A 23087-nucleotide genomic window follows, 5' to 3' on the forward strand; every position below is an offset into this window, starting at 1 on the left:
TGGTGCCAAATTTAAAGGGCACTAAATACAACAAGGAACAATTGCTGCGCACTTCAAGGCTCTCTTGTTCCTTTGCAGCTGTGTCTTTACCTCCGCCACACCTGGTATCAGATGGACATGGCTTGTGGAAAATGGCCTTGTGCATCAAATTAGGACCCCTGCCATACCTAATTAAGCCTGCTGTACACAGTGGAGCCAATCCATCCATGGGTTAGGAAGTGAACATTAATTAGACAAATTCATGGAGGATAAGGTTATCAAAGGCTAACTAGCCACAATAGCTATGTTCTCCCTCCACAGTCGGAGACAGTATGCTTCTGAATATCAGTTGCTGGAAACCACAGGAGGGGAGAGTGCTCTTATGCTCAAGTCCTGCTTGCAGGTTTCCCACAGGCATCTGGTTGGTCACTGTGAGAATAGGATGCTGGACTAGATGGATCATGGACCTGATGCTGCAGGCACTTCTTAAGTAGAGATGAGGTGATATTAAAGAACATAGTAGGGAGAATATGCTGATATTGACAAAGATACAGTGAGAAGGAAGAAGGAAAGCCAGGCACCTGAGATGGAGAGAGGATGTGAGAGCAAGGCATGGGCCACAATGAGGAAAGGTGAAACAGTATATAAAGAGTAAAGCATACACTATTAGCATATTTAAGATAGGGAGGTAGAAAGAGGTATTACTGAATGATCATGTGAGAAGCAATTAGAGAGGCACTGTGATAGCTCTTCCAAGTACTGTTGAAAACAACTTCCAAATAAGACTGGTCAAACAGATGTAAATTATTCATTCATAGAAGGGGAGGGAAAAGGTAAACTTGAAGCTACAGGTAGGCCTCTGGATGATCTGCAGTAAATTCGCAGGAGTTTCCAATTCCTAGACCAAAATAACAATGGCAACAACAAAAAAGCTCTCCCCCAAGAACACTTTGGGGAGGGGAACCAGGAATGATTTTTTGTGTAAAAGGATTATGCACTTAGCTCTGGTCCTGAAAACATTCCTGGGCTGAGCATGCAGTTAAAGGTACTGAAATCATATTGAAATCCAGAAGTTGAATTCCTGCACTGAGCAGGGGGTTGAATTCGATGGTCTTATAGGCCCTTTCCAACTCTACAATTCTAGCATTCTATACCCTGTTCCTTAATTGTAAGAATATCCCACCCCTGAGCCACTATTTTGCACCAGGCTCCAGCTGGCAAACCTTGGGGTTCTAGTAAAAGTTGATTGTGCAAGCCAGAAGGCTGCCTACCCCTGATTCATATAATAATAAGACTCTTTCTTGTCTTATTAAAAGAGGAAGAAATACTATTTTGACTGTTTCATGCCACAATAGATCAGATGGGCACTGATGCACATAAGTGCCCTCAATGCATACACAAGAAATTATGCATCCTTGGTTGTCTTGGGGCATCCAAATCCTGTTGTAGTATCACAAGAGGCTCTTTCTTCTTTTCTATTTCCATTACAGTACAGGACAAAACATTCTTTCGACACCACAAAAGGGAAAGAACACTATTTCTAACGCCATTCTGGTACTTTAGTGCAGAATTGCTGGTGACAGGATGACAGAAAACGTATGTCAATGGGAAGAAAGCTCTACATCATTCCTAATGAAATTTGAAACAGCCAGCACAAAAGATTAACAATTTAGGGTCTGACATAAAGCACACAAAAATCCAGCACAACTTGGATTTCCAAATAAATGTGTTTTAGATGCAAAATATTCCTAAATCCTATTCAAGGACAGCCTGACCTTTTCTTCCAAGTCCAGTTACTATGCTAACACTTTTGTGTTAAAGAAAGACTGACAAAAAGTACCAGAAAAGCTTTTACTTACAGGAATGCAATGCAGCTCAATCTTTTTTGTTTTTAAGGTGCAATGATTTCAGCATCTAAAATGTAACTTCAGGCACTCTGAAAAGAAACAGGTTAAAATCTCTTTCAGTTATAATTGCTATTTCAGATTTAATTAAAAATTAAACTTTCATAATGTTTCACCATCCAAAGCAATGCATTATCAGTGAAGCATAGCTTTTTTTTTTAGTTAGAAAAGCTCTTTCCAGAGTAGTTTGTAATTTGGAAAGGAAATGAAGAAGGCAATTCAGAACAAAAAAATACAGCTCTGCATTAGATTCCAAGCAGTGTGGCAAAAAAAGTGAGAAAAAAATTCTCCTGCACCTTTATATCAACAATCCAACTAAAGAATCAGGCATAACAATTTTTTAAAAAGAGAGATGAAATTACATACCCATGATTGTGGGAGCAATGAGCAATAAAAAAACAAAACAAAACTAGGGACATGTTAAGACAAAGCTATAATAAAAGAGAATTTTAACTTTTAGTGTCATAACACAAAACACCTTCAAGCTGTATAGATTTGCTACTGACTTCAGTGTTGATGTGGATTACACTGACAATCCCCCCCTTTTAAAAAAGATTACTTTACATTTTTAAATTTCAAACTGTTAAAGCTTTTAGGGGTTAAAGTTTCAGGGGTTATTATGCTGTAAACAAAAAGAAAATAAATACAAGAATGGTAGGAGTCCATGGTTTTATACATATCTAACACAAATATATATAAAAATCAAGCAAAAGGGGGGGAAGAATATAAAAGAAGAAGAAAAGTCCAAAATGTTACAATATGTTAACTGGCTTCTGACTCTACAACTCACCAACAACAAAATACGGCAGAATACATTTACAAATATTTATACACAAAGATGCCTCCTACACAAGCACCACCAGAAAACATTATAGAAAGCCAATTCACACAACCACAAACTTGTGGGGATACACAGGTTGGTTTGACAATGTTCCTGGTGAAGTGGTCATGAGATTACATATTTATGTGGCCAGGTTCAGAGTTTCCAATGGGTATATTCATTTTCTGGTCTACAGAAAAAGAAATAAAGTTACTGGTGGGGCACTAAAATGTGGGCACACATTAAATAATGCATATTTATGGTTTCCCTAAACACACAAAGACAGCTCTCATACAGTCAACCACATGTTGCCAGAAGCCCAGAGTCACATGAATCTAAAAACTGCAACATTTTAAGGCTGAAATCTTGCATGCAATCACGTGCACATCAACTTCAATGAAATGTAAACTTGTGCAGCTGGGCATAGGAATGTAGTCTGAAATTAGTTTTCATATCCTTACTTTCAACACTGAAAGCCTATTATGCCAATCCTGCATTTTGGGTATGGGTTATTGGTAATGCAGTTGCAATTGCCCCCCCAAAAAACTTCCCTTTTTATGTTTTGCTCTATATTGCTGACTAGTTAAGAAGCTCAGGAAAACAATATGAGAGTCTATCATACTTTGTCAGAGACCCATTAACTTCATGATCAGCTCTTAAAGGTCTGTCTAGTTATAGCTACCAATAAGTTGATAAATAATCAGAAATTTCAGTAAACAAAATGTAACTGTGAAAAATGTAGGCAAAGCATCAGAAACATTAATTTTCAATAAATATAATATATAATTGGTAAATGTTAAAGGATAACACACCAGTCTTCTTTTTTGAGCAATGCCATCCTGGGCTGCTTTTGGGAGGATGGGTGGGATATAATTTTAATTAATAAATAAAATAATCCATGAATTAAAAATCAGAATTATTAGTACTGTACTCACAAAATTGTTTCCTGTCAAAAAGCCCTTGGCATCCTTTGCACACTATTTGGAGCAATTAGGAACTGAGTGCAAGAAAATAGAATGGAGGCTATAACTCAGCCTTCACCAATTTGGTGCACCCATAGGTGTTGGGCTACACCTCCTACCAATGAGACGTGTGGTCTAAAACATATGGAGGGCATCAGACTACTATAATGTATATTTAATGGTTGCTTTCACAAGAAGTGTATCAGTTACAATACCCACACTCGCAGAACAAAAGTTAAATCAATATTTCAAGATATTAAGATTTTCCTAAGACGTTGTTCAGGATGTCCAACACGCCGCAGCACACTAATCTGGAGTTTAATGGCTGTGTAGAAGGAACTGGGCTTGGATTTTGAAATATTCTAAGACACTCTTATGGCTGTTGATGAGGTGGGACTCTTCACAATACCTCTTTGACACTTTCCTCATACACAGGGTGATGACGATAATCAAGCTGGCTAGAGAAAAATTACAATATTCTGTATTCCAACTGTTTTCTTGCACAAGCTGTCCCTAGATCCTGTTTATGTTCCCAAAGAACAGGAACAGTTGACAGCATGCAGCTTTTGAGAGGCCTTGCCCAAATAATTCTTTTCCTAAAGATATAAATTCTTTGTATGGCAGATCTGAAGCTGACATTCTGAGAGCTTTAATACCTTTTGCAAGCTTTGCTTATTTGCTTCAAGTCTTCACAGCATATAAGGGTTTCTGATTTCTTTCTAAGATTCATAATACCATGATCTTTACGACCCTACTTCTCCTACTGAATATTTGTCTCCCATGCCTCCAATGCATAAAATAACACCAGTTGATAAACAGGGTTCCACCATAAAATCATAGCAGCATCTTTAAATTTGCTCTGATGTAACACAAATAAATGTTGCCATGTGGTCGGTGTCATACATTAGTAAGAAACTGGGTGGATAAAGGAAATGTATTGGACATAAATTGTTGGGATTTCACCAAGGCCTTTCATACAGTCCCAACAAATAGAGAATGCACAGTGAATAATAGTTTTGATAATAATAAAAAATAGACAAAAATATTTTGACAGGATGAAAATTAATTGTGCTACTGGAAAACCAAGGAAACATGTAATTGGGAATTATTACTAAGATGATAGGTGACAGACTACTTTTTCACTAGTGAAAATTGGTAGACTATTCAAATAAAAGACTTTTACAAAACACAGGGGAAACCAAGCCTATGATAGGTGAAACTAAAACACTGCAAAGAAAAAAGAGTATTTCATGAAAACTCAAAAAGGAAAAAACAAAACCCTGAAATTCAATACTACAACAAGCAAACTGAGTTATGTTGGAGGCAGAAAGCTGGAATAGATGGACCTTTAATTTGATCCATGGAGACAGCTCTTATGTTCTTGAGCAAAATCCCTCATGCCAGCCATGAGCAAAGGACATCGTTAACATAGAGTGCTTTCCTGATCGCATCCTAACTAAAAACAAGTTTTCCCCAACTTTGCTAATATTAAAGGAATAAAATTCCCAAAAAACTGACAGCACAATCGTTATTCCTAGGAAAGCATCCACAAGATTTCATTTCACTGAATTATTCACTGTTTTGGTCTATGCATATTACTTGTATGTTTCAAAATGATGAGTAGTATCAGAGTAAATATGTTTTAATTTTTTAAAAAGAGTAAGATGGCTTTTTCCAATCTGGTGTTTTTCAGATGATTTGGACTACAACTCCCATAAGCCCCAACATGTATGGCAAACAGTCAGGAAAGACAGGAGCTATAAATCAAAAATATCTGGAGGGCATCAAGTTGGAAAAGGCTTGGTAAGACTACAGGACAGCTTTCTTTAACTTGGTGCCCCCCGATGCTTAGGACTACAATTGCCATAATCCCTGACCATTAGGCATGCTGTCTGGGCCTGACAGTCCAAAACATATGGAGGGCACCAAGTTGGGGAAGGCTGCTACAGGGAATACCATACAAGAAAGTGATATAAACTAGTATTAATAACTTTGAATAATGATATGTGTAATAACATTCTGGTTAGGAGTCTGAGAAATGTACTTCCTTGGAGCGTTTCTTAACAAAAGTTTCTCAGGCAACTGAAAGGGTGTTTTTGATAAAGCATTACTTTGTTCACTTTTCCACCTCTACGATTCAACAATGAAGTAATTTTATTTAGCATTCTACTTTCAGAAAACTATGTAATGCTGTTAATACAGCCTTAGATAGGTCAAGTGAATGGTCACTTTAAAGACATGTGATACAATTCAACTACTGACATTAATGGTGTCCGACCATGAGCATTGCTAAAATGGATGACTACATGAATCCTCTCTGAGTTACTTAGCAGGACAGTGGGATATAAATGTAATAAATACATTTTATGTATGTGTCCTTCTCACAATATCTATTAAAGATACTATTGACTATACTTACAGCATTTATAACTGTTGCAGTGCTTTTTGCATAAACAGAAAATGTGAGCATGTGCCTGAAGGTCAGGACTAATCATGTGAACAGAAAATGGGGGGAGGGGACTCTCAAGCACAACACCCACAGTGGGCACCCTAACTTGGAAGAGTCAGGTTATGCAAAATGAGAATTCTCTCAAGTTGTATTTGGGGATTTTTTGGATGCTCTGCACAAAGTGGAAATGTTAGCACTGTGAGAAGAGTTGGTCCTCTGCTAATTTGGGGGACCTGGCAAATGCCCAACCTTGTCAGCCTCTAGAGCCAACCAAGAGAACACCTGTAACACATTGTCCAACTCCAGGAATTTCCCCTAAAACCTAAGGTCACCATGACAGAGAAAACATTTCTCTGTACCTCCTAGCATAACTTTGCCCCTGACTGGTACAGTACTTTTGAAATGTTTGATTCAATGGAACTAATCAGTAACCAACTGTGCAGTGAATGATGCACAGTGGAGAGGTTCAGAGAAGAAACTTTTGTTCTGAATGTTGCCAGAGCCCACCTATTCCAGTGTTGTATCACTGCAGTACATTAAGTGCTCTATCCAAAGTAACTCTTGATTTTATTAACTTTAAAAATACATCTAAGTCAAAAAAACATGCCTGATTAAGTGACGATGCAGACTTAATTGATGATATGCTCTGATTAAAAATAAGGCAGTTGCTATCCCAGAAATAATTAGGATGAATGAACAATTCACATAATATATTTGCTATTCACATGGCTAGTCCTGACCTTCTTGAGGCACATGGCCACATTCACCAACTTAATTTGTAAACCAGACAATCATAGAAAATGTATCATGTCATGCTGCATTCCTCCCGCCGACAATACAATAGTAGGAATTGTGCATACATTATCCATTTCACATGTGTCAATGGGAATGTGCATCTAGAACTAGTCAAAACTGCTAGCACAGAAAAATTCATCATGACACTTAGTCCAAAGAATGAATCTTCAGAGAGAACTGCTAAACCAAAAAGAAGAAAGTCACTTTGGGGACTTGGTCAGACTCTGACAAACCCAGATGAAGAAGGGCCCATCAGTGGCAGTGATGCTGAATTCCGGACACTAGAGGTCCAAATGATTTGTTAATCCCTAGTTCCAGGGGCCTTCAGCTGACAGGATCAGCCTCCTTCTCAGGCATGATCTTGCATCAGGTCAGTATCTCTGTCAGAAAGTGAACCCTGGACACAGGGATTTACAAATTAGGACCACTAGAGATAGCAACTCCTGAGCATGTACCTCCAAAACAGCCCATAGGAAACGAGTCTTAAGGAATAATGGAGAGAAGGTAGAATACTAAACTGCTGCTTTAAGACGTTCTACTCCTTGGGCAAAAGGTGGACCCTGGGAAGGGTGATCTGGCCCTGGAAAGATAAAAGTCTGCAGTTTATCCCCACGTCTCACCAAAGCAAGTTACTAAACAGGAACTCTCCCAGGTTCTGGGCTTCCAGCATGACTTGCAAAGTGTCCCACAGATTTTCTCTTGATGTGAGGTCACAATATTCTGTGTTAACTCTTCATAAAGCTTTAGTGTGAACTCAGTCATCTTGAGAATTTTGCAAGGTGGGATTTAAAAAAAAACCCTACACACTGCGATGAGGACTGAAAAACAGAAGACAGAGGCCACTATGCTAAATCGAAGCAAGTACAAAATCAAATCTTAAAGAGAGTGTGATCTTAAGGAACTGTTAAGCATTTTTCATTATTTGCTATTTGTTTGGAGGAGTACATAGACAAGCCAGTAATAGGTATACTGAGAATTCTGAAAGGAGCTCAGAATACATTGATGTAACTTGCAAAAATATATGGGTACAAATCCTTTCCTCGTGGTGATTTTTGATATGAACAGACATCACAGGATCATTTCTGGACAAAAAAATTATAAGCTGCCCTGAACTTCTTAGCAACACCCATAGAACAATCTTAAACATGCTTGTCCAAATAATGACCAGAATCCAAAAAGTCACTTTAGGTATGTTCAATACCTTGGTCATGACCATATCACTATTTTGAAAAGAATCCCAGTTTCAAAAACATGAATGTCAATTTCAAAGGTGACACTGGGGGAGGTGATGCTTCTGGATTCATAAAACTTCTTACATAGTTCTGTAGGCCACAACCTTCCTGGAATCATCATTTTTCATACAAAATTAAAATTCCCTTCTGGAATTACCACTGTAATCCAAAACTATGAGTTATGGCAGAATTACTTATTCTTCTGCAGCAGCTAATTTCAAAGATAATCTCTTTTTCACACTGAAATGTGATCTAACTTTTATTCCAGTCAACTTCTCCTTCATTATGATTCCCTAAACAATGTTCATAAACAATTGTCCTTCAATACTTGGATTGACAACAAAACCCTCAAGAAAACAAAGTCCCATTAAAATGCCACATATATATTACTAGTCTTGATAAATATGGTTAAGATATCACGAAGTTCTTTTGAGCAATAATAAAACCCCATATTTTTATTCTACAAAATGCACAAGTTGAAAAATTTGAGTCATGATCCATGAAGCTTCTTCAGTGTGTGTGCATAATCATAATTGCTCATAGGTTGCTTAAATTGGAACCAAAATCTTCATTTAACAAATTGAAAAATTAATCACAGAAAGAAAAAGTGTGTCTTGCATGATAGCGCAACTGGAATCTGGTGGACCTAAATTATCTTTCCGAACATATCTGGATCATTCCATGGGATCAACCTGGCCCAGCAGTCTGTTTTGAAATGTGATCAACTCAGTGTCTGGTAAAGCAACTCACCAAGCATGAAGACAATTCGTTTGTCTGCAGATCCCAATATTATAAATATACAGCCTCTGGACTTGGATTTTGATATCTTAAATACTGGCAATATCAAATCAAATGCAAATTTTTAAACTAACTCTTCTTACCTCTGTCTTTGAAAGCTAGCTCTTTACAAACACTGCTTGGCCCCTGACCCTCACAGGGACAAATTTAGATTTTGCTCTCAAAACACTGTATTTAAAAATGCTTCTTTCATTGGTGAACTGCAGGAGTAAAATTATTTCTCTTTGCTCTAAATCACATGCAGCCCAGAAGGAGGAAGTCCCACACAGTAAATGTATACAGAACAGTTTCCTACCTCTGTGTGCCGTAGAAAATCCCACTGTGTTAAGTAGGGTTCTACTAAGGCCAGTAAAACATATTAGCCTATTAAACTCTCTGTTTCTTTATTGTTCTCCAAATGCTAATGAAACGTTCCAGTGCAGTGTTTATATTAGAGTACTTTAGAAAAGCAATATGCTAAAAATGTTTCTCTCAAAGTGACAGCACTTCAAAAGAGTGTATTCCATGAACCAACAGACAAGCATTTACTCTGCTTCTGAGCCTCCAAATTTACAGTTGCTATCCAATGTAAGCCCTGCAGATTGACACCAAGTCATTTTTTGCTCTGTATAGTACATAATGCAGTGTTGCCCTTATATACAAGACAATGGAAACAGTTGTGGCAACATCATAATCTCTAACCATTTGAGACATTGTCACATTTTTATCTCAATGAGTATTTCCTAGGTTTTCAAAGTTGACAGACTTTATTTTATTCAACATCATATCCTGTGTTTAATAAAATGTATAGTGGATATGAAATAGACACCAGTTTAGTAATTTTAGACCTACTATAAAAATGCATGTATAATATCAATATTATTAAGTAGATCAGAAATTGTGTGGCACTTAAAATACGATAAAGAAAAAGAAGGGAATAGTTCTGAGACCATTACTGCTTTTTAAACTTTCTGTAACATGTTAGAAATATGGAGAAAATGGGTGGTATTCAATGTTAGTCCTACTCAGAGTAGGCACATTCAAGCTCATAGACATGCCTAATTTAGGCTTACTAATTTCTATGGGTCTACTCTGAGTAGGACTTAGGTGAATACAACCCAATTCTGTTTACCCTTAAAATTATGGTTTCCTGCCTTATGTACCTTTTCAGACACACTTTTTATGGAACTAATTATGGATTCTAGTCAAATGTTCCAAACAGCTTTAAACTACTTCAATTTCTATCACTAAAAATTGACCTGATAGTCTGAAAAACAGTATTTCAACAAAGGAAGGAAAGAGTTCTGCAAAAGTTACTGCTATTTTTTTCTTTACAGAGGCAAGATAATAGAGGAAAGAGAAACTCGGGGCTAATTATTAATAATACATTTATTTATTTAATAATAAATTTAAGTCAGATTTTATTCCTTTGATTACATGCACTTTTCCTTTAATATCATTCATTTTATTCAATGAATAAAAATAACAATTACTAATAATCACTCATTGCTCATTTGGCACTTTGGCTAGAAATGGAGGGGGAAAGAAATCAGGTATAGGACCAGATTACATCACTTGCCCCCAAACAGCGACAACAGCGTGCAGAAGTCTCCCACCTTCTGTGTATGCAATTACAGAGACAGGACTACAGGCTCCCAACCCTCTCCTCAGGCCAGGCAAAAAAAAAGCTGGACGGAAAGCTCATCACCTTCAATACCTTTCTATCAACACAAAAAGTGGCAAAGACTAGAATTTCAAGAACAGAAGGAGCAACTTTACTAATAATGTTTTGTGTACTAGTCTTGAACCAGCACGGAGAACTTAATAGGTGATTCCCAATTCCCAATTACACATACACTTCCTCAAGTCAGGTGAAAGTAACAAAATCAAAGTGGAACCAACTCTGGACTTGTCAATTTCAGTTCTAAAAGAAACTTTTAGAGCAAACAAATGTTTATGAATTGTGAAGCATTCATGGGAGTAGCCTCCTATTGTGTGCAACATATGCACATTAAAAAAAATCATTCCAACACTGCTCTAGGTATAGTTTGTGTGTGCTATTCACCATGAGCTCACATGAAGGGCCCACAACAGTTATATCAAAATGTAGAAAGACTTGTTGCAGTAGTTCTCATTACACTAGTTTGGGCTTTCCCTCCCAGGTACTTCTAAAAGTGTTATACAAAACTGCATTAGTATGGCTACTAATGAACAGAGAAAAATGCATAAACTATGGGCTGGTCTACAAGACATCCAACTGTTGAAAAAGCTATAGTTTGTACATAGCCAAACTGTTGGTTTTGCAATTGCTAAAGAAAAACGACTATTGTAAAAAAATCAAAACTTCTTGGAAGCTGTATGAGATCAGCCAAAACAAAAGAATTAAGCAACAACAGACAAAACACAGAATTCCAGTCATTTAGGGCCAAACTGCACATGACATGGACTTCTGTGTCTCTTGGTTTGCTTTACAAGAGACACAGCTGTGATGAGGAACAGAAAAGTGTGGGCGAACGGCTGCTTAACTATTTCTGCCATTTGTTTGTCTGCTAATCGGCAATCCTGGACCTGATCTTAACTAACAGGGACGAATTGGTCACGGGAATTGGGGGAACTGGGGGAAAGTGACCACATAATGCTCGAATTCATGATTCTGGGGAAACCAAAGAAGAATATAGTCAAATATGGACCTTGGATTTCAGGAAAGCCGATTTTAGCAAGCTCAGGGAAATGTTGGGTAGGATCCCGTGGCTAGATAGACTAAAGAAAAAAGGAGCCCAAGAAGCGTGGGAGTTCATGAAGAACGTATTACAAAAAGTGCAATCGCAAACAATTCCAAAGAGGAAGAAAAACGGAAGACATCGGAAAAAGTCAATGTGGCTACACGGAAGACTGGTGGAGGAGGTAAAAGTAAAAAAGAGCATGTATAAAGAATGGAAGGAAGGACGCATCACCAAGGAAGAGTACCGAAGAGCGGCTCGGGCTTGCAGGAATAGCGTAAGGAAAGCTAAAACCCAGAATGAGCTGAGGCTGGCGAGGGAAGCGAGGAACAACAAAAAGGGGTTTTTCAGATATGTTCGAAGCAAGAGAAAGACCAAGCAAACGGTGGGACTGCTGCTCAATGAGGATGGCAAAATGTTGACAAGATAATAAGGAAAAGGCAGAACTGTTCAACGGCTATTTTGCCTCCGTTTTCTCCCAAAAAGGGAACAGTGTGCAACCTTGCATCGGTAGCAATCTCAGTAAGGGGTCGGGATTGCAGTTCAAGATTGATAAGAAAGGGCTTAGAAAGGGTTCGGTGGCTCCTTCAGCAAGACCAGTGATGACTTCACCACCAACTCATTTGACAAATCAATTATTTATTGATGGCAGCCAAGATGTTAATTGCTCAGAACTGGATAAAAGAAGCAGCCCTAAAAATAATCGATTGGGAAACTAAATATTGTAAATGATCACACTGGCAATGATAACTTACTGGATAAAAAATTAGAGAAAAACAAGTCTGCAAAAAAAATTTCTCTAATATATATGCACACGCGCACACAACATCTGGTTTTGGAAAACATTGATTGGATCAAACAAAGAGTATTAATAAAATGGTGTCTATTGATATTGAATATTTAAAGAAATGCAAGAAGATTTAAAAATTCTATTTAAACTAGTTATTTCTAGGTTTAAATATTAACATGATTTATTGACAAAACAAATCGTTTAGAATTTGTGACTTGTGATGGTTATCGGTATTTTGATTGTAAAGCTGAAATATTAAATTAAATAAATTGGATCATCTGAAGAGAAGGCTCCACTGAAACACATTATAAAAGAGCAAGAGCAATTATATCATTGTCTTGTAATGACCACTTGATTGCTTCAGGCAAATCAAGTATCGCTTCCAGGCCAACCAAACAGGAAAGGTTTTGTACATTGAAAGAGCTGGTTTGTTCTTTCTGGGTGCCACAAATGAACAATGTAGGCAGGCTAATATATTTAATAAAAAGTACCTTCTATTATCATTGTTTTTATATTGTTTTAAATTTTAACATTGTGTTTTAAATTGTTTTTAAAATATGTGTTTTTAAATTGTATATTTGTTTTAATGTTTTTGATTGCTGTAAACCGCCCAGAGAGCTTCGGCTATGGGGCGGTATACAAGTGCAATAAATAAATAAAAATAAATAAATAAATAAGGAGATAGTCAGGAAATACCTAGTTAACCTAAATGAGTTCAAATCTCCAGGGCCTGATGAACTGCATCCCAGAGTATTGAAGGAACTTGCGGATGTACTCTCGGAACCTCTTGCCATCATCTTTGAGAAATCCTGGAGAACGGGAGAGGTGCCGGAGGATTGGAGATGGGCAAACGTCGTCCTGCTCTTTAAAAAGGGTAAAAAAGAAGATCCGGGGAATTACAGGCCGGTCAGTCTGACTTCAATACTGGGAAAGATATTAGAACAGATAATAAAAGAGTCCACTGGCAACTATCTAGATGACAATGCTGTGATTAGTGGAGCCAGCATGGGTTTGTCAAGAAAAAATCCTGTCAAACTAATCTCATCTCTTTTTTTGATTGGGTCACTAGCTTAGTAGATGGTGCAAATGCTGTAGATGTCATCTATCTAGATTTCAGCAAAGCGTTTGACAAAGTCCCCCACGACCTTTTGATTAGCAAACTGGTCAAATGCGGACTAGATGGAAATACTGTCAGGTGGATTCACAACTGGTTGGAAAACCATACTCAAAGAGTGGTCGTCGGTGGCTCTGCTTCGGACTGGAAGGAGGTTTCGAGTGGAGTGCCACAGGGTTCTGTCCTGGGGCCAATACTCTTCAACATTTTTATCAATGACTTAGATGACAGGGTGGAGGGAACCCTTATGAAGTTTGCGGATGATACGAAATGGGGAGGGATAGCTAACACAATGGAAGACAGGAATAAAATCCAAAGGGACCTGGATAGACTAGAAAATTGGGCTGAAATTAATAAAATGACATTCAATAAAGACAAATGCAGGATTCTGCATTTAGGCCACAAAAACAAAATGCACGGGTACAGGATGGGAAATACCCGGCTTAGCAGTATTGCGTGTGAGAAGGACCTTGGAATTGTAGTGGATCGCAAGTTGAACATGACCCAGCAGTGTGATGCTGCGGCAAAAAAGGCAAACGCGGGTTTGGGCTGCATAAACAGAGCTATAGTTTCCAGGTCGAGGGAAGTAATAGTCCCACTATATTCTGCATTAGTCAGGCCTCATCTGGAATACTGCTTTCAGTTCTGGGCGCCTCATTTTAAGAAAGATATAGACAAGTTAGAGCGGGTTCAGAAGAGGGCGACGAGGATGATAGCCAGTATGGAGAACAAGTCTTATGAGGAAAGGTTGAAGGAACTTGGCATGTTCAGTCTGGTGAAGAGAAGGCTGAGGGGTGACATGATTGCACTCTTTAAGTACCTGAAGGGCTGTCACATAGAGGAGGGTACAGATTTGTTCTCTGCTGCCCCAGAGGGTAGGACTAGGTCTAATGGTTTTAAGTTGCAGGAGCGTAGATTCAGATTGGACATTAGAAGGAACGTGACAGTAAGGGCAGTTCGGCAATGGAACCGACTGCCTAGGGAGGTGGTGGGATCCCCTTCGCTGGATGTCTTCAAGCAGAGGCTGGACAGCTATCTGCGGGAGATGCTCTAGCTGTGGATTTCCTGCTGTGAGCAGGGAGTTGGACTCGATGGCCTACAAGGCCCCTTCCAACTCTATGATTCTATGATTCTAAGAATCTCTCCAGTGGCTTTCTAACCTATGGGTGAAACAGTATGAGCACCCTGTATCTTTTCCTGTGCAGAGAGAAAAACAGCTGGGGGGATTTTTTAAAAGCAGGAGAGGAAATGGTAAAAGAGTCCTCATCCTGTTCTTTCTGCTTCAATCACAACCTTTTTATTTTATTATTAAATTTATATTCTGCCCTTTTTCCCAGAAGGAACCCAGGGCAGCACTGGAGAAAAGAATGATTCCATACGATGTCTAGTTTGACCCTTGAAAATTCACATAATTAAATTCCTATAGTAATCCTGTAACTATCAATACCCATTAAGTGCAAACAGAAAAAATGTGTTAGATCAATTACATTCTATGCATATGGCAGGGCACACCCTCAATTTGGTTTTTGCTCCAGATAGAGAAAGGGGTGGTCTGGAGATGGGGGGTGGTGGATGTCACCCCATTGTCACTGTCAGACCATTTCCTGGTGAACTTGCATCTCTGATCATCCCCTGGCAGGGATGGTGGACAGATTAAGATGGTCCACCCTTGGAGACCAATGGAAGCCACTGGATTCCTGAATGCCCATGGGGAGTTCCCAGTAGATAGAACAGGTGAACCTGTTGAAGCCCTTGTCCACTGTGGAACAATAAGGCACACTGGGCTCTTGACACGATTGCCCCTGAGCGCCCTTCTCTGGCATTGTGGAGCCCGGTGTGCACTTTGGTACACCAGTGAGCTAAGGGCAATGAAACAGGCTAGATGACAGCTAGAGCGCAAGTGGCGAAATACATCAACATCACATCCTCAGTGGAGCTTTTCCATATTGGAGCTGTCCAGTGGAGCTTTTCCATATTGTCAGGAGTCGGCTAACATCAGGAAATTGAGTTTTAGGCCCTTCAGAGACCCACTGTGAATTGTTTGCAAGGCACCTTGAAGGTAAAGTTGCTTGCCTGCATAGCAATCTTGATGCCTCGTCCACATCTAGTGTAGTCCCCAGTGAGATGTCCCATGAGCCGACTGCTCCTAAAAAAGCCCACCCTGGATCCATTGGTTTGTGACAACTACTGCCCAATCACAAATACCCCCTTTTTAGGGAATCGAGAGAATTGTGGCGCAGCAATTGCAAGTACTCTTGGATGAAATAGATTATCGTAACCCATTCCAATCTGGGTTCAGACCTGGTTATGGGACTGAATCGTCCTTGGTCGCCCTGATGGATTACCTTTATCGGAAGAAGGACAGGGGGAGTGCGACCCTGTTATTCTTACTTGATCTCTTGGCAGCTTTTGATACTATTGACCATGGTATCCTTCTGAACCGACTTGGTAAGATGGGCATCGGAGGCACTGTTTTACAGTGGTTCTGATACCACCTTTTGGATCCTGCCAGCTGGTGCAAAATGCGGCAATGCAACTGCTCACTGGGGCAGGGTATCGCCAACATGTTACCGCACTGCTGAAAGAATTGCACTGGCTGTCCATTAGCTACCGGGCTAAGTTCAAGGTTCTGGTTTTGGTGTATAAAGCCCTTTACAGCTTGGGATCAGAATACTTGAAAGATCGTCTTACCCCTTATATACCCAGTCAATCACTGTGGTCTGCAGGTGAGGGCCTTCTGCAGATACCATCTCCATTCCGCACAACCTAGGAAGTGGACCTTTAGTGTAGTGGCACCTACCCTTTGAAATTTTCTCCCCTTAAAAATTAGACAGGCGCCATCTCTGTTACCTTTTTGGCACCTACTGAAGACCTTCTTTCAAAAGCCTTTTCAGTAGAGACCTTATCCCAGTTTGCGTCTGTGTTGGAATTGCTTTTTATGATGTTTTTAAAGCTTTTTTAAAAAAAAGTTAGATCTTTTGTTTTAATAAATTTTAACATCTGTTTTCATTATGTTTTATAGTGCTTTTAATGTTTTTGTTTGCCGCTCTGAGCTCCTACTGGGAGGAAGGACAAGATGATGATGATAATTTTAAAAAATCAGGTCCCTGATCTGCTTTCTCAAAAAATATAATCACAGTTACTCTTATGAAGGCAGCACCATTAAGTGAAATACTACTCTGTAAAACATTTTGAAAGGCTGAGAATTAGTACAAAAAACAAAATTTTCTGCACTGATATAAAGAAAAAGAACTGCAAAGGGGTTAACAAAATCACTTTATGCCACCCTGAGCACACCCTATAACCATTTCCCTATTTCTTCTATTATTAATTTAGCTGCTTCCAGAAAAACTTTATGGATCCTTGACCTCCCCAATTCTAATGCAGAATATGAAAGCATAAATAACAGAAAGGTAACTTTCTTGTTAGCAGCACAAGACAATGAGTCATCAAAATATACACACTCTCTCTCCTAGATTGGAATGTGTGTATGCCAAAGAAGGTGCTTCATGCGTGGTTTCCAGAACGGCAGATCTGAATCCACCATTTAGGTTGCTGAAGCCCCCATCGTACATAGCCCTAAGTGTTTAAAAAGGATTCTACTGCTGTGTTAATACTATGCCTCAAGATCATTAACCGATATAACCAATAGAGTGGTCACCACTGCTGACAACATGGAAATTATGAGTAAAGACTGAATAATGCATATCCTCAACAGGTTTCTGTTTCTACATAATCTGTCTCCACAAGCATATTTAAATGGATTTAAATGTTATAGTGTTCATATAATCAAAATGAGTTATTTGTTGGATTGGTAGGTTTCAAAATGATTTAGGGTTTGATTGTTGTTGTAATTATGTATTGATTTGCATTTTTGCTGTTCTCTTGTGAATTGCTTTGAGTATATTTATTTTGAAAAGTGGCATACAAATTTAAATAATAAATATTGTTCCTAGTGGTCTAAGTCACTGACTAGAGTTAATCAAAATCTTACATGAAGCTCTATCGACAAACTGCAGAGCTACTACATGACAAAGGCAGTCAATTAACTTGCATACTATTCAACTTTTCCATTTTTAATGATTGAAAATGGGTGACGATTTGAATGCATTATGAAACTGCTTTCCAAAGTCCAGCGTCTGATAATCTCTAAGAATGGTGTAAGGGAGCTGTACTGGAGAGCCTCAAAATATATTGGTTTTCTTCCCTAATTATTTATTTAGTGGATTTGTATCCTACTTTTCAACTGACATCTTCAAGGGGGCTAAAAATATTAACAAAATGCTACACAACCAAGCAATAGTGGGAACACTGCTGCCTGGGATCACCACTGTCTGCTCTCTCCCTTAGTATCCTTCTTGCAGTTTCTTCCAGTGGTGAGGGAGGGGACAGTCCAACAGGAGCACCTGTGTTGTCTTTCTTGCCTGCCTGCCTACCTCTCTCTGTCTCTCTGAATTATAAACTGTAATGGCTTTTGCTTTAACTTCACACATATTCCTAAAAATAAATAAATAATGAAACAAAACAAAACTGTTTGTAAAAAGGAGAATTTCTACCAAGTATGGGTCTTCCTATTAAAGTGTCACAATTGGGACGGGGGAGAGAATTCACTTCTGCGAAACATTTTCCTTCTGTGCAATTAAGAGCTCCTTCAGATATTCCAAAGAAGGAGTTCTTGTCCAAGGATGGAGACATGGAAATATTTTCTAGAAAAAATGTGCCTTCTATCCTTGCACTGGGAGAACACACCACTTCCCACATACTCATACACATACTTACCACTCTATGAATGGACCTGGCAAAGCTATATACCAGTGGAGGCCCCTCATTAAGGGCAGGTGGGGCACCGCCCACCCTAAACCTCCAAACCTATAGCCCAGTCCCTTCTCTGTTCCTTATATTCATATTCAATAAAGTACCTCACATTTAGAGACGCGGTGGATTTGTTTCTGCCCATCTTCTGTTCTGGCCAATCATCTCTGGATTGCACAGCCAATCACAAACATTGCTATGGTCTCACCCCTGTCTCCAGGGCTAAAATTCTAGTAGGAGTGGCTTAGGGAAGGCAAGGGTCTCCTCAGCACCTCCAGAACCTCCATTTTGATTTTATTTCCCATAGAATAAGCTCTAGCTAATCAGGAGGAATCCCTCAGAAATGCATTGGAAGTTCCATAGCATTAGGGCAAGGACTATGAAGAGCCTCCCCAATGCATTTCAATCTGAGCCAATCAGATGCATGCATTTGCAATCTGCATTGGCTCCTCTTGAGTCTGCATTGTTATTCCCTTGCCTTTGCAAGAAGCACAATTCTTTCTCTGCAGCCAGCCTTTGAAAGCAGCAGCAACATTCCTGTGTGTGTTCAGTTCAGTATTTGATTGAGCAGGGTAGGTGGGTGTATGTTGCTGCATGGGGAGCAAGAGAAAATATTGCAGAATGGCGTGGGGGGTATGCTTTGGCCCTGATGGGCCTTTTGCTGACCGTTGGAGGAGGAAGGAAAGGAGGAGGATGGCAGTGGTGGGGGGGTTGACCCTGGCTCTGATGGGCCTTTTGCTGACTATTGGAGGGGGAGGGAGAGGGAGAGGAGGGAAAAGCAGGACCCAAATAGATTGCTCTGTAGGGGGGAGGGGTGACTGATGTGTTGCATCTAACCAGATGTAGCTTGAAAGAAAAGAGTGGCCACTGTGTTGTCTGTGTAGGTAGGCAGAAGGAGTAAAAGAGTTTCTAGTGTTGTTCATGGCTGAGTGGGGATTTTCCAGATCCTAGTCCAATACTCTAAGCATTGTGTTTATACATATACAAATGCTCATTCTGTTTTATCAATAATTTCATTGTCTTTTGTGGACCCCCTCTAAAGCAAAGTAAAGTACTTTTCGGTTTCTTTAGGTCTGTTTGTAAAACTGCAATGTTTAAGCATCCACAAAATCTTTCAATGCAGCAGGATGGGAAGAAAACCAGACTTTGGCCACACCATGACTGCACTGGCCATACCTGTGACCTCATAGGAACCCCACCACTTTTAGAGGGCACCAGCCACCACTGCATACTACCAAGTTAGCACCCCACCAAAAAGATTAATTAATATCAAGTTCCTAGAAGCTACAAAGAAAATGTGTAAGACTCATTCTGTACCTGGAATTCTTTGTATGTCAATTAACTTTTGGGCTTATCCCCAAATAGTTGCATGTTCACTATCATCCTGAAAGGTTTCCCTCTGGTCACAATGGATCTGCCCCTATTCTGCTTTCCAAAACGACCCAAGTGCATTTCTTCTAAGGATCTCATTATTATGTTCATTATTCTTCAAGGATATACAGTTTAAATTGCTAAGTTTTTATTAGAACTTTTATATTAAGCTGCTGAGATTTTTAGCCGCTAAGCAGCCTTAAGTCTATGCAAGAGAGTAAGATTCTGCACATGGGCTTCTCTTCTAAAATGAAAGATTTTAGAAATGAATTGAAAGGTAATGCTGACTTAATGATACTTTTTAAACTAAGGACTGAATGTCGATTTGTATAGAGTTCCATCAGTTACACAGTCTGTTGCACATGCTTTACCATCATTCCCAGTGAGTGAATTAAACAGCAACATTTACACATCTATAGTTACTGCACTTCAAAGGTATTCTCAGCTGAACCTTAAAATATTTATTTGAAGTAAAAAAATCTAATTTGGGACCCAAACAAGAAATTACTCCAAGGCCACAGTAGCTAGCTAAACAAGTTGGACCAAAAGCCTTGATATAAACCACAACAAGTTTGAGAAGATTTAGCTTATAAAATTATGATTCAAATGCATATCTAGTTACAACCAAATTACTTTTTAAAAAATCTGGAAACCATGATGGAAATCATTCTAGACAATTTTAATTTTCTCTCCTAGTTAATTTAAAAAAGATTATTTATCAGAGAGAATTTCTATATATATACACACCTTCTTCGAAGAGAATATTCTCCACATATTATGAATTGCAACATCCACCGAGCCTCCATTCTGTCCAGAGAAAACCTCCTCCATCATACTGAGGTGTCAAAGAACAGAGAGCAACAGATTCCATTTGTGGTAGATTTCCATCCAGCATCTCCTAACTATCACCAAGCAATCAAGGAGAGCTACCCATTGCTGGCAAACGCTGAACATCTTACCAGAGCCATCAGCAGTCCTTTGTTATAGCATTTCGCCAACCTCCTAATTTGTGCAGACTGTTGGTGAGAGCTGTGCTTAAGCCACCTATCACCAATCCAGGGTCTCATCCTTGTCACTCCAAACGCTGTATCACCTGTGTGTACCTCAGGGAGACAGCCACTTTTACAAGCGCTAGGACAGGCAGGACATATTACATCAAACAGAACATCACCTGCAGGTCCTGCAATATAGTTTACATCATCGAGTGCAAACGACCAGGATGTCATATCCAGTACGTAGGAAAGACCACAACTGACCTACGCACGCGCTTCAGGAACCACAAGTCGGCAATTTTGACAAAAAAAGTGGAGCAACCAGTTGCAAAGCATTTTAACATCGAGGGTCACAGCCTGTTGGACTTTTCCATTACAGCGATAGAGATGCCAGCAGATCCAGCAGCATTGACCAAAAGGGAGAACTTTTGGATTTACTCTCTGGACACATTGGCACCACATGGCCTGAATCTGGAGGACAGTACCACCGCTACTTAGCTTCTGCAAATGAAGCCCCTCTGAGCATTCCATCCTCAAAGCTCTATAACTGCCACCTTGGTAACAGCATTTATATGTTGGCAGCTGATGAAGGCGGAAGCTGAAACGTTTTGTTAATATAATAAAAACCTCTGTTTGGTTAATCACAATTACATTTATATATATATATATATATAAGCAGATGTACACAACAATATTCATTACAACTATAACTCATAGTTTCTCATAACTCATACAATTCATTTGACTATAACTAACCCTGGTGAAATCCCTTTAACACCATATATTTTATCCCATGAAATAATATAGCCAGGTAAGCTGAAAATTTAAAGACATGCTACCTGATTTTCCTTTAACAAATTTGTAAAATAAACTGTTTTAAAATTTGCCTGTGGCTTTTATGAGTGTCTAAGAGGAAGGCAATGGTAAACCACCTCTGAATACCGCTTACCATGAAAACCCTATTCATAGGGTTGCCATGAGTCGGAATCAACTTGCAGGCAGTCCATTTCATTTTCAACACACACAAGACACAAAAAAACCCCATAGCTTTTCACATATTCCTTCTACTTCCCATCTAGATGCAATCTTCATAGCTTATTTTTCTCACTTACCAAATACACATGCATCTGCCACTTACATAGACAAAGATTCAATTTTCAGGCCAGCTTTTTATTTCAGTGTTAAATCCATCCACTTGGTATTTTGCTAACTCACAACTTTTACAACCCACCTGGACTGTTAGAAATGTGTCTATTGAATTTTCAGGACACATGGTCTAACAACTAAAACATTCTGATAAGAGGTGATGGTGATGATGATGATTCAATACTACCCATGTTGCCATTTCTCTAAATAAAAGACAAACACACCAAACAGTAATTGAGACATTATTGTTTCTTTATACAATGTTAATTCTTGTATGTGATTTATTATAGAAAAACCACACCAGGTGGAATGCTTGGAAATGGTTATAGAACATGTTTGAAACTTCAGCTTAGAAGGTATCAGGGCATAAGCTGCATAACTGCAAATCACAAACTATGAACTTATACACTAATTGGACAGCAGTATTATTGTTATGAGCGAAGTCAGAGACGTTATCAGGGAAGAATACAAAAAGACAATACCTCTAGTTAAAAAGAGAGAAAGACCTCAATGGATGATTGAAGAAACTCTGAAAATGATTAAAGTGAGAAGGAAAGTAAAAGCAAGAGAAGAAAGAAACATGGTAAGAACCCTAAATGCAACAATACAGTGACTAGTACTTAGGGACAAAAAGAACTATTACAATAGTTATTGTATAGAAATAGAAGAGGACAACAAAAAGTGTAGAACAAGAGCCCTATTCCAAAAGATTAGAGAAATGTATAGAAAATTTAAACCAAGAGTAGGAGTGTTGAATATATCAACAGGGAAACACACTGACTGACCAAGATGAAATAAAAGGAAAATGGAAGCAATACACTGAAGAACTTTATAAAAGAGATGCAAGGATGACATTCATTCATAAAGGAACCATACGATAAAGAACCAGAAATTTTAGAATGTGAGGTGAAAGCTGTTCTTAAAATACTTGGAAGAAACAAATCACCAGGAACAGATGGCATACCAATAGAGTTGCTACAAGCTACTGAGACTGAATCTGTCCAAAATCTGTCAAGAAATACGGAAAACTAAACAGTGGCCCACCGACTGGAAGCGTTCAATATATATTCCAATTCCAAAGAAAGGGGATCCCAGGGAATGCAGTAATTATCAAATGATTGCCTTAATATCCAATGCAAGTAAAGTAATGCTCAAGATTCTACAACCAAGGCTCTTACCAGATACAGAGCAAAAAATGCCAGACATCCAAGCTGGATTCAGAAA

The 23087-nt window shown here is 38.9% G+C and overlaps 1 protein-coding gene across 19 annotated transcripts in view; it reads right to left on the minus strand.

Moving 5' to 3' along the window:
- ZBTB20 (zinc finger and BTB domain containing 20) overlaps positions 1 to 23087 on the minus strand; it is a 798165-nt gene that overhangs the window by 568460 nt on the left and 206618 nt on the right. For 16 of the 19 annotated variants that reach the window (XR_009762877.1, XM_061628375.1, XM_061628372.1 and 13 more), the window contains one exon: positions 1839 to 1915. The exons of the other annotated variants lie outside the window; for them this stretch is intronic. The gene's annotated coding sequence lies outside the window, so the exon portion shown is untranslated. The remainder of the gene's footprint in view (positions 1 to 1838; positions 1916 to 23087) is intronic. 19 annotated transcript variants of the gene reach the window in all.

This window comes from Rhineura floridana, chromosome 5 (genome assembly GCF_030035675.1).
Source record: "Rhineura floridana isolate rRhiFlo1 chromosome 5, rRhiFlo1.hap2, whole genome shotgun sequence".
NCBI lineage: Eukaryota > Metazoa > Chordata > Lepidosauria > Squamata > Rhineuridae > Rhineura > Rhineura floridana.